This window comes from Charadrius vociferus, unplaced genomic scaffold, assembly GCF_000708025.1.
Source record: "Charadrius vociferus isolate BGI_N301 unplaced genomic scaffold, ASM70802v2 scaffold134, whole genome shotgun sequence".
NCBI classification, from domain to species: domain Eukaryota; kingdom Metazoa; phylum Chordata; class Aves; order Charadriiformes; family Charadriidae; genus Charadrius; species Charadrius vociferus.
In genome coordinates this window covers 2656242-2669073 of record NW_009648333.1, presented here as the reverse complement: position 1 = coordinate 2669073, position 12832 = coordinate 2656242, and positions in this window count along the sequence as shown.

Sequence of the window (12832 nt, the reverse complement as noted above, 5' to 3'; positions counted from 1 at the left end):
TGGCTTATAGCCATTGTCAACAACAGTAGAGCCTTCAAGCAAAATTTTGCCAAGAAAAGTAAACTTAAAAAGCGCATATTCCCATCTGTCAGAGCACCTTCGTCCATGTGCTTAAGCAGCAATGACTGTTGCTTTCAGTGATTGGTTTGTTGGTTTTCTTTTTCAGTGCTTATACATATATTTTCCTTTTGGGAAAAACATGGTAACACTGCAGCGGTGAGACAAAATATTCTCAGAGGATCTCCTAAAACAGATTCTAACAGAAGTATGACTAATTCAATGTCACCACCATCAGAGACTTCTGCAAGACATGTTTTCTGGGGAAGGAAAAAAAACCCTAGAAAACCATCTCTTCTGATCATAAATACAAAAGGGGAGAAATCATGGGCGGAGGATGATCTTATCCTGCCAAAACTAGACAAACTGATATAAAAACCTACTAAAAAAGTTTGAAAAGCCAGAAGAATCTGTGAAACCTGTAAGGAACTCATTCCAACCTAATTCATTTGGGAAGCATTTGGGAAGAGGCTGCAGAAATTATCCAATTTAGCTCAAACAGAAAAACATTCTGCATCTTACCATTACATAACAATAGTTTGCTCCTGAAAAAGACTTTGAGAAAAATCATTCTTTAGGATATATTCCCAGAGATTCCGAGTTGCCTGGGAAACTAGCTGCCATGTGTGGTTCTTCTCTTTTCTCAGCAAATGTTGAGTCACATGGATTTTCCATGTGTCAGGTTTAGTTGCTGACTTTTTAAAAGCAGAATGTCTCTGCTCAGCAGAGCTGCATCATACTGGCCTTTACAGTCAGTTTTGCATCGGTGGGACTTACTCTCCTTCAATTTGTATTTGATGTTGCTTGCATAAATATTCAGAATTAAATCTTACATAAACAAGACTTGAGAAATTTTCATCAGTGTTTTGATGATTGCTTTCCACTCTCAATTGATTTGTTCTGTTATCTGCGAGATCTGTGCTAATATCTCATAAAAATCTATGCAAGCATTGATTGCTAAGAGCCTAGAAATCCACAAATTCAAGAGAAGCTGCCTGAGATTGAAATGCAAAAATATCTAATTTTAGACTAAGCTCTTTTCTTGGCCTATTGACCCTTTTGGGACTAAGCACTGAGTTACATTTTGTGTCTGAACTAAATTAGAAAAAATGTTACCTCTTCCACAGAAAAAAAACATATTAAAGTTTCTACAGACTTGTCTTAGTTGACTTGCAGACGAGTCAGACAGCTACTGCGAAAGTTTCACTATTTTGACTGTTACCTTTGTTTCTGGATTGCCTACCTGAAAAAAAGACAGCAGTAACTTGCCAAGTGATTGCTGTTCACTGGCTCAGAGAAGGGATTCATGTGTGTACCTCATGCCACTACAACCTGTTTCATCCAATGCTGGGAAACAGCTCACATGGTTACCTGGGCTTCTTTAGTGCCGTATAAGGTTTTGTTAGGCTGTACCAGACATCTGCACATCAACAGCACACATCTTGTGAGGTAATGGTATCTTAAATTTGTATCTGGAATCTAAGTGGGATGCTGCAAGGCATCTAATGCCTTATAATATCTATGCTTATATATCTGAATCATCCTCTAGGTATTTAAGCTTACAGTCAACTTCTCATGATATACTACTGGATACCTACTACTAAGGTTCTACCTCTAACAACAGGAACTGTGCATAAGACAGAAGTCTTCTTCCCATTTGAAAACAGCTTCCAGAAAAAAAAAAAGAAAAAAAAAATCATGGAAAACCTGAGACATTCATATCAAAGCCCATGAAACTGCAAATGTGTAGTGCCTATTTCTTTCTTTCAAGAAACGTTAGCCAAGTCATAGTCACCATCCAAAGCAAAAGTAACTTCAATTCTCCTGCATGTGTTTGAAGTTGATTCACTTTGACAAGTCATCACTAACAAAAGTAACTGGTGTTTAAAAAATAAATTAACATGGAGAAATCTAATTGCAGAGGTAAAAAGGTCATTATGATTTGTATAAAGGTAAAAATAAACCCAAACATTCAGCCTTTTGTATTACTGTTTCAGTTCCTCTTATAGCAGTGGAAAAATAATGATGTTGTATTTGTTACTACTACTGATAGCCACTGCTATGGCTGTTACTGTTATCACGTTCTAGCCCTTATCTGAATAAACTTACAAACCTCAACAGCGAGAAATGCAATGGTACTGCAGAGCTTTAGTGACAGCTGTACTGGGACTTTTACAAGTGATGGTGAAACATTCAGTCAATTTGGTGAAAGACTAAGAAACACAAACTCTAAATGCAGAGAAGTTTCACTAAAAAGGCTTTAAACATACCTGAGCAATTATCTTCTTTTCACTGTAAGCATCTGTTCACTTTTCCTGCTAATGTAATGTATCCAAGGAAATCATATACTGTTAAATTGATACTACACTTAAGGCTTACAAACAAATGAAAAGGTAAGCAGCATTTGCAAGCACTTGTCTTCTCTGCTAAATCATTGGGTGTCAGGCTGTAAACTGGGATGACACTTCAGAAATGCCTTGTAACCCCTCAAAAAGTGTTTATTATGTAAAAGAAGAGATCGTAAATATTTAGCTACAGTGACATCAATATTCTAGTATAAATGTACTGCACTATAAATGTTATTACACTCTCTTTGTGAGCAATAAAATGTCTGGGAATGCTGAGTTTACATTCTCACCTTGTGTTGCATCCCTCAAGTCTTAAGCCAAAGTCAGCAACTCACTTTGCTTGCTTATTCAGTTCAGGTTCACTGGGACTTAAATGTGTGCAGAAATACCTTCTTTGCTTACTTAAATCTCATTTTTAAAAGTATTGAAAATCAAGTTTAGATTTTAAGATCTTTGTAGTGATAGTGAACATTTGTAGAAAACAATGCAATAGAACTTCACTATTGGCTAGCTATTGTTAGCGACATACATCAAGTACAGTTTTCCTGTGCCTCGTATTTAGGTGACTGATATACATACACAGAGACAGAGAGCACTTCTCAAGCCAGATGGTCAAATTCTTAGCAGCCAGAAGATCTTTTGGTTTCCTCGTTTCCTTCAGATGATCTATGGTGATTACCGGGCTTTACACAGTATATGTGACTTCGAGTCATCTAATCAGAATTATCAGTAGCTAAAGGAGGATAGAAATGCAGTTTGTTTTGGGTATTTGTTGTTTTGTTGCTTTTTTTCTTTTAACTTAAAAAGACTTTCTCTTTCTTATCAGTTCTTCAACAACTATTTTAAGATGGAATGACTCACACTCTGGAGTTCCCATTTCTCACCCTGAGAATCTGGGTGACAGTTCAGAATAAACACTTCCAGATTGCTACAGAGAGGTGAGATGAGTTCAGCCTGTCATAACTGAACACATTCTGCAAAGTGGAGCCATGAAACTATACATCAATAAGGGCTTCCAAAACTATCTCATGTTTCCAACCAAATTTTATTACAGTCAGGTACATAAACCATTATCCAAAGCATGTCAACATTTTCTTATGACTTGAGAGACAAAAATCTGAGGCACTGTTATGCTGATAGCTGTAAGCTGCATCTAATCTCGCCCCCATCTAAATCATCTCCTGTGGCTCTGTATTAGCAGCATGTGTGAATATGTGTGGTTGTACAGTTCAGATCAAGTATCAGTATTCTGCAGGAGAAAATATTCTGCATCCTACAGTGCCTGTAAGCAGGTGACAGGTGAAGAACATATATGATACTTTCCCCTTAATACGCTCCTAGCTTCTGCATATTTTCAGCTCAGAGGATTTTCTGAGTCTGATGCAGTATGTCTATTTAGCAACATTTACTGGATCTCCTGTCAAAATGTGTGTCCAGTCTACTCTGAACACATGCAAATGTTCTGCCTCCAAAATTTCCCTGGCAAACCGTCCCACTGGTCTGCCACCCACAGTGTGAAGAAGCACCTCTTCCTCGTTCTGCGCCTGGCTTCTGTCGTCTTCATTGGATGGTGCCTAGTTCTTGCATAAGAAACAGCGAGCAGTCAATGCCTACCCACAGTCTCTGCGTCAGGCATGATTTTTATCTTATTTTCTCCAGAGTAATTTCTTAGTCCTTCTAAGGAAGTTATTCCATATTGTTGGCCTTCTGTGAACCTTTGCCAGCTTTTTTGTGTCATTTTCAAGGAGGCAAGAACTGCACACATTAACTGGAGGGTACATGAACTGTGGTTTCGTACAGTGGCATAATGATGCTCTTTTTTATTTTATTCCTTTCCTTGTAACATTGACTATATGATTCATTTTTCCAGTCTTAGCAAGCACTGAGCTGATATTTTCATCTGTCACAAACACAAAGACTTACTCCAATGGTAACAGGCAGCACAGACCCTATCACTTTATGTGTGAAGCTAGATTTGTTTTCCCCGACATACATTGCTTTTTATGTATCCAAAAAGAACTAACTTTTTTTTTCCTTTTTATTTCATCTGCTGTTTTATTACTCAGTCATTTTTTAAGATCAGCCTGCAATCCTTCACAGTCAACCCTCCTACTTACTGCTTTGACCTTTGAATTCCTTTATTGTGTGCAAACATGGTGCCTCACTGCTCACTACCTTTTCCAGGTCACTTATGAGTGTGTTGAACCGGTCTCTGTGGAATACCACTGGCAACTTTCCTGTATGTGAGATTTAATGATTTGTTTCTACCTTCTTTCCTATCTTTTAACCATTTATTTACCCATGTTAGGACCTGCCTTTTCTGTTGTTTAGTTTCTCCCAAGTGTTTTGCATGAGACTTTGCAAAAAGCCATTTGAAAATCCAAGCAGATTATACTGAGTATATTACCCTTATCCACAAGTGTTTGGAGCTCTTAGAAGAAATCAAAGAGGTTTGTAAGATAGGACTTCCCTTTGTGGAAATCATATTGATTCTTCTCAAGTAGCTTCCTTTTATTCAGGTCTCAGCTAATTCGGTGTCAACACAGTCTTTATTAATTTGCCTCCAGGTTTACAGGTCTGTGCATCCCTACGTTCCCCTGAAATGTTTCCTTTTAAGGATTGTCACCACATTTGCCTTTCTCAAGTCTTCAGATACTAAGAGTTAGATGAGGTACGTGGTGCTTCTGTAGTTGTACTATTTCATCCTTGAGTACTGTTGGGACTTGTGGGTGAACACTGTTCCAGCGTTGGCCATTTGTTAGTTTTATCCTGCTTCTACTTACCATGATCTCCTTTCACTCATACTGTTACTTCAGTTTCAGGTTGATCCTTCATTAATCCCTATCTGTTAATCCCCCAAAATATTCTAGCATGGGAATCTCCCCAGGTGTTTCTACTCTGAACACTGATGCAAAAACTTTATTTATCTCCTCTGAAGTGGCATTGTCCTCTCTGAAGGTATTACTATCATTGTGCATGGCTCCCAAGATTATCTCACAGCCTTGTTGCTCTTGTTGATTTTGGTGATTTAGATTAGATGACAGATTACATTAGGTTCTGTACTTACCTAAGCAAAAAGCCACCCAAAAGTCGTCTAGTTGTGGAAATTAGTTCTAATTTGAAAGTTGGTATCTGGCAGTAATTCATTGCCATAGTGCAAAGCACAATCCCTTTAGTAAGAAAACAAAAATCCTCTTTCCGAATATCTAGGAAGAAATAAAAAATAAAGTGGAAGAGAAACCACTCACCTTGTGAATTAACAACTATTTGAGGAAGTATTGTTTTAATTACATGTTGTACAATTGCTTCACCTAACAATGAAACTCTTTTTTTAAATTTATTTTCAATAAGACAGTCTACTCACTTGGGTTTAAAAACATTCTGATGTCTTTGACAAGAGAAAGGAAGAAACAAGATGTGTACCCAAGAAGAAAAAAAAAGAGAAAAGTAAAGAAACAAAGTGAATTTTACTAACTATTGAAAAAAACAAAGCTTTTCTTCTAAACTCAGCACAAAATGTTTTTCAGTGTCACTCTTGTACAACAGTGCATTGTATTTGGCAAGATATTATTGTCAATTCACATTCAGGGCACACATCTTGTGCGTGCAAGATATAGTCCTACAATGAATTATGAATCCATCTCTTTCCTTCAGGGTTTGTTTTTTGAATATTTTTTTTTTCCTTGCTTTTAAATATTTATTGTAAATGGACTTGGAGAAAAGTATAGAAATGTCAGCTCTAGTCTGCTTTTTGCATGCTGGGGAAGCCCTAGAATGCAAGTCATCTTTCATATCTCTCTCGCATCCTTCCTGTTGGCCTTTGGAGTGCCTTGGAGCTGACTGAGGAATTTTCTCACCCTCCCAATCATTTTGAGTCAGCTTGGTTTGCTCTTTTACATTCCTGTCATTTCATATGGTTGCTAAGTAATGTAGTGGCACAAGCTGGCAGCCTCGGGAATAGGAATGCTGGGACCAGTGCCAGAATTACCTCTGCTCCGTAATAGAATAATGTGCTATCAGCTACTCCACTTGGGAAGATACAGCTGTCACCTTAAAGTATTTTCTGTTAGAACTTCCACGCTGTCTTTAAGTACAAGTTCATCTTTTCCCTCAAGAAGCAGAAGTGATGAAACTTGATGTTCTGGCCTCAGAAAAAGGTGGAAAAAAGCATCAGATAAAATTGAATAAGCAACATTGCTCTATGTTCTGAATTAATTTTTGCCATTCTCTTAAGGCACTGCCTGTGTTTGACTGAGCGGATCAGCTTCTCTGACAGGGTAAAGTGGGCGAGTTCACTGACATTTCTGAAGCTCTTAATCTTTATAGTTGCTCTGAATTTGGCATAGAACTAGCACAGGCTTTCACTCAAGCAACTGGAGCTTTGGATCTCAGTAATTGGGATGACTTCAAGGAGGATATCTAGCAGGCTGTTTCTTTCATGAGTAAAAATCAGACATTTCCTTCATAAAATACAGTTTGTTCACAAGTTTAGTTTCCTCAAGATCAGGAGAAATCTACAGTCAGAAGAAACTTCTTGGCTTATAATTAAAGCCTCTGCCTAGTGAGTGCTTTGGACAAAAGTTTTATTCATAAGTAGGAGTTTTGGAGGGGTTTTTTGTGTTTTTTTTTTTTTTAAGGTTATGTTGATGACTGAGGTTATGCTTTCTTGGCTTTATTAGCCCATGTGCATCCCTAGGGTTTCTGTTGCTTCTTTGAGACACGCAGCAGGAACTAAATCTGCTCCTTGCACTGCTATTTCTTACTGAACCTCCTATGCACACTCTTTGTCTGAACCATTTGGCAGTGAAAAACTGCTGTGATCAAAACCCACCTGCTATGATGGCTCCTCAGTGCTTACACATCCACAGTAATTTTATGGAAATTATAGAATGTAACATTGTCATACATGTTGATTTTGCCAGCATACTAACAAATAATATGTATAATTGTTGAGGCATGGCTCAGAGGCCTTGGAATAGTTACACAGCACCGCTTTGCCAAAAATCTGAACTGTTCCTTAAAAGTGTCCAAGGAGAGTTCTAGGTCATACCTTACTTCAGCAAAGAGTCTTCTCAATCTGTAACCTCAGATGCTGAGAAAAAATAGTTTGCTGTTTTGGCGATGCCTTTAGGTATAGAGTATAGAAATGCTTCTAAGTGAGAAGTACTTCATGTTCTGTCTCTTATATACGGCACATTCAAGATGTCACTTTTCTGTTGCAGAAGACAGAGAAAAAAATTATTATGAGATCCCCACCACTGTTTCGTTTTTCTCCTCAGGCCCAGCAGTATGGCTTATTGTAGGCTCAATGCCCAGAGTCACATTAACTGCTCATCTGCATCTCCCAGTTCAGAACAACTTTTGGCCCTATCATCAGTCATGGTGGGAGAAATGAGTAGAAATGTATGTCGATGTACATACCTCACAGCAGAGAGGGCTCCCCCTGGTCACTGCAATTGCAGTGGCCATATGGCGCATGCACTATTGATCAGGAAGGTGGAGAACTCCGGAATGGTCTGCAGAACTAACTTAACAGTAAAAGAAAAACACAACAAACATGGAGATACACAGCCTAATTTTTACTGTCGCTTTTCCAAGTAAAACTAGACTTTGAGGTCTATAGTCTACAGAGTACACGGACAGATGAGTGCACTGCTTGACAGTTCTCCTGTGTGCATGAGGTTTAGATCCCTGAATTTGTAAGTCAGCCCCCCAGCAGCTGCGTAACGCTCAGTAGTCTCAACCCAGAGATGTATGTGAGATGGTGACAATAATGTTAATAAAGGCGTTTGAAAGAAAAAAGTTCTTTCTGTTAAAAAGAAAAACAGAATTGAAGTACTGCAAACTGAAGAAAATGGTTTCACATCTTTAAAGAGTTTTATTATACAAAGGCATTCATAAGCCAGCATGAATTATTACATGTAACAATTGATTTTTGTGATAGAAGTCAAAATCAATTTAAGAAGCAAGGCGAACATGAGCAAAATACAAATCCTTATGGAAGACATATGGATTTTTTATTTTACATGGCTGTGCATCGTGCTGCATTTTATGGCTGCCAAGGAAAACTCCCAAATGCTATGAAGAAGATAAAAGTAGTAATTTAAATTCAGCCTTTCAGAAACTGTCTGAGAGATTCCCAGTAAGGAAGTATACTGTGATGTTCCTCTCACATCACAGTAAAAAGGCTCGAAAGCTAAAAAAAGATGAATTCTTGCAAATTGAAAAGGTCAAGAATTTAAAATAAGAGATTGTAGAGAAACCAAAAGCTGAGGAAGGAAGCTCCAAACACAAACTCAGCTGTCTACAGGCACTGACAGTCCTGGTAACTAACTCTCTTTTGCATTCTCCAAAATAAATTTCACAACCACTACTGAGTTGTTAGCTGAAAAAATGAAAATAATTCTCCTGCAACATTATGGTTCACATCACCAATAAAAGACTGAAGAGTTTTTGGAAGAGTTTGCAAAGATCACATAGAACCCATTTTATAGCTTTGCCTTAGCATCATAGTTGATTTTGTTGTTTGGATAAATGGAAGGAGACTGAGTTGTTCTGTAAGAATCCCACGGGCCCCACATTAAAATACTCCAGCATAATTTATGAACAGAGGTCTGCTGTTCATACACTTACAGGATCAAAGCTTTCCCCTTCTCACTGACCCGAAAGGGTACTTCTATGTGGGATCTCAAAAGAAGCCTCATCAGTGTTTGTCGTTTAGTTCATGCCCGAATGACCCTGACCCTCTACACACAGGTTTCCTCACAATAGCTTGTTTGCTGCAGTGGTGAAAAGAGACCCAGGCTCCTAATGCCGAGCCTGTGCTACCCCTGTATCTGAGTCATTATCTTCAAAAGGCAATAGGGACCTTCAGTTCCTGCCTGATGCCTGAGTGATGTAGAGAAGTCCAGCCATGGTGTGGAAAATGGCCATTGTGACTTCAATCAATTACCTCAATCTTACCGATTTCCTACAAAAAAAATTAGGGACATTTTGGTAGCTTCATCTATACTGTTTGGAAGCCTATTTGTTCGTGAGAAAGAAAGTTGCGGCTCGCTAGCTCTCCCCAAGCACACACTCTTGGAAAAGACTAGCAAATCACATTTCCATGGCAACAACTTCCCAGAGACTCTGCTACAAACAAAGGTAAAAAGTGTCGAACACAGTTCATGGTACTGAATAAGCCAAGTCACCAGCTGTAGCAAGCTACATGTCTGCGGAACGTTGCAATTTTTCCGATTCAAAGAGTAAGGACAACTATTAGCAAGACTTGTTCAAGCCTATCCTGTGGCTGGAGAAAGCAAGCAGCGACCTGATGAGGATCACACCACCTTCCCTCACACTGGGGAGTTTTACCCACTTCAGGGGCTCAAGGCCTAATTGGCACTGCCTGTACTAGCTCAGAAGTGAACGCGTTTAATGCAGGCAGACAGAAGCTTAAACCAACAAAACCAGAGACGCTGTACCCTGCAAGTCTGCCCCCACCACACCTTCTGCAACATTCACTTAGGAAAGTCTTCCATATTTATTTGGTCTTGCTCCCTCTTCACATCCTCATCCTCTTTTTTACGTCTGTGATCAAGCCCAGTATTTTGTCTTCCTGCTTTCATCACCTCACTACAGAATTTCTAAGTCTCCCAGACAATAATTGGTGTCTTTAAAATGGCACTTTCAGCCCATCTCTTTACTGAGCTGTAACTCTCCTCCCAAGCTTTTGCTTGTTCATTTAAATTCTAAGCTCTGCAGGAGAAGGTCCTACTGTGTAGCTGAGTGATACCTGGCACAGTGGGATCTTAACATCATACCAGGACTCTTCACAGATAAAGGGTTGACAATTCTGTCAGTTGTTCCACCCTCTCCCCCTCTGCCTTGGAAGGAGGAAAACGAAAGAAGCAATGCAAAAACCTCACAGACACCAGGGACAGAGGAGACGACCACAGACTCTCCCCAGCAGACTGTATTAAAAACATGTCATTTAGGAGCACATCTAATCTAATTTTTCAAAAACATAGCAAACGTTGCTGAGTCTACTACCCCTCTTGGTAAGTTAGTTCAATGTTTAATTAACCTCACTGCTAGAAACTTCATCTTAATTTCAAGATAGAAAATTACACACTTCTTTAACTTCCAGTCGCTGGATCTTGTTATGCCTTTGTTATCAGCAAGAATGAAAAATGTTTCGGTACTACACATCTTTTCTATGTATAGGAACATCTATAAACAGCAATACTGGAAAGTGTCTATCACAGTTTTTCAAGCACTGTTGTAAAGCAAACAAATAATAATCATCCTGGACATAAATAATTTTAATATCAAATATTTAAATTTTTACAGCTCTATCTTTTTTTTTTTTTTTTTTGAACCAAAGTGAGGGCCATAAATGTTGATTAGATCCTTTGTTCTGATTTTTCAGATATTAAATTTCACAGAGATCCCCTTATGGAAATGCAAATTATTGTACATGGAGCAAACTGTACCAGCCCTCCGGTGACCTAACTGCAGTTTGGCAGGGAACAGGAGTGACTAATATGTCACTGTCTTAATTTCTGCAATGATAAAGAACTGCTTTGATAATCCTGGGAGATGAACTATGTCCTATTCAATAGGTGAATGGGTGGGAAAAAAAAAAAGTCAGCCTACACTGTAGGAAAATGTCTTCCAATCCTGAATGTGAAACCTCTTAAACCCTCAAGCATACATACCTGGCATCACTATTTCATTTATCACCACCAGCTATGGCTGAATTATTTTTTCATGCTCAATAGAAAGAAAAAAACCTAAAGGAACAGGAGCATGTGTAATCAGCTGTGCACTAGGGAAACAAATTCTACTTAATTATTGAAACTGATCAGCTGAGGTCCTGAAAGATGAGGTTCACTTACAGTCAACACCCTAATCAGGAAATTCAAGGATCATCAGATAAGGAGGACAATACAGGAAATTTTCTTCCTAGGGTGACCCAAGGAGGAAAGAAATAGTTTCCAAAACTCACAAATTTTGAGGTTTGCTACCATCTCTATGTTTATCCTACTCAAACCACACACACAGGGGCAGTAATATTTCTTTGTGAAACTGTGTTAAAGCAGATCTTTGTTCGCCAGTACCAGACCCCACTTTAAAGGCAATTCTTGCCCTATTCCCATGGTAATTGCTGTCACTGCCAGGAAACTGCATCTGTTTTTAAAACTACACTTAGTTAACTTCAGTCTCTAGCCATTTTTTTCCTTTTATGCATTTGCAAAGAAGACTGAAAAGCCTTTTAGTAATTTGTCTCTTCTATGTTCTTATGGTTTGAGAAACCCATAATAATTTATTGTCATTTACACAATCATTCCATCACCCAATGACCCCTTCACACCCAGAAAGGGCAATTGGGAAAAAACAAGGATACCTGGGAATAGAAATATAAACAGATTTAATAAAATAATATTAGATAATTAACATTAATAGCACTAAAGAACCAATATGAATCCTGATACCAATACAGAATATGCAAAGATTATACTCAGCCAATTCTATCCGTAGGAAGCTGTGTACTCCCATCAGTGGACAGCAGATGCTGGACACTGTGAGCACTATGGCTTTGGGAGGAAGAGAAGGGCTCAAAGGTCTGGCACGGCAACATGAAGTTCTCAGGATGGCAGCCATCAAGGGAGAGAGAGAACTTCACAGCAAACTTTCTAAGTTATATTAAATGTGACGTTCATGGTATAAAATAATCCTGTTGGCCAGCTTGGGTCAAGTGCTCAGGTCTTGCTCCTCCTCATCCCTGCACCTGGGCAGCTCAAAAACAGAGACCTTGAAACCGGCACAGCATAGCCAGCTATAAAGTAAATAATTTCACAATTTCAGACACTAGAGTCTTCTAAAAGTGCAGTCTTCCCAAGTATTAGAAAAGAAATTAGTCCTGTGTCGCTCAAACTAGGACACATGTTTAAGTGCCTTTCAAAGCACATAGATCAAGTAGCCTCCTGACCTTCTATTTGAATGTTATTATCTTTTTTAATTTTTTTTTCTGCCTCCTTTTTTGTTAGCTCTCCTTGAAATTTGCTCTCCTGTAACTGTGTATAAAGTAATCATCCTATGTATATTTTACTAACGGTATGTACAGTCAAGATCCGCCTATTCTGCTACCCTATTCTTCTATACCAAAGGATCATAGAAATATTTTTGACATTACAGAGTTTATCTTCTGCCAGCTATAAGTGTTGATATCAAGTTTTCCTCAGATCTTTACTTTCAAAGAATGTCCCTCCTGCTGAGACCATCTTTGTCATTGAAGCTCTGAACTATTACCTCACCTCTGAATGTGTGAAAACACATTTTATAGCCTTTAAACCATTTAACAAGGTAATTTTGATCACTTTATAATAATATCTTGCCTTTGTCTTTATAAAAAAAAAATATAAATCAACCTTTGAAATATG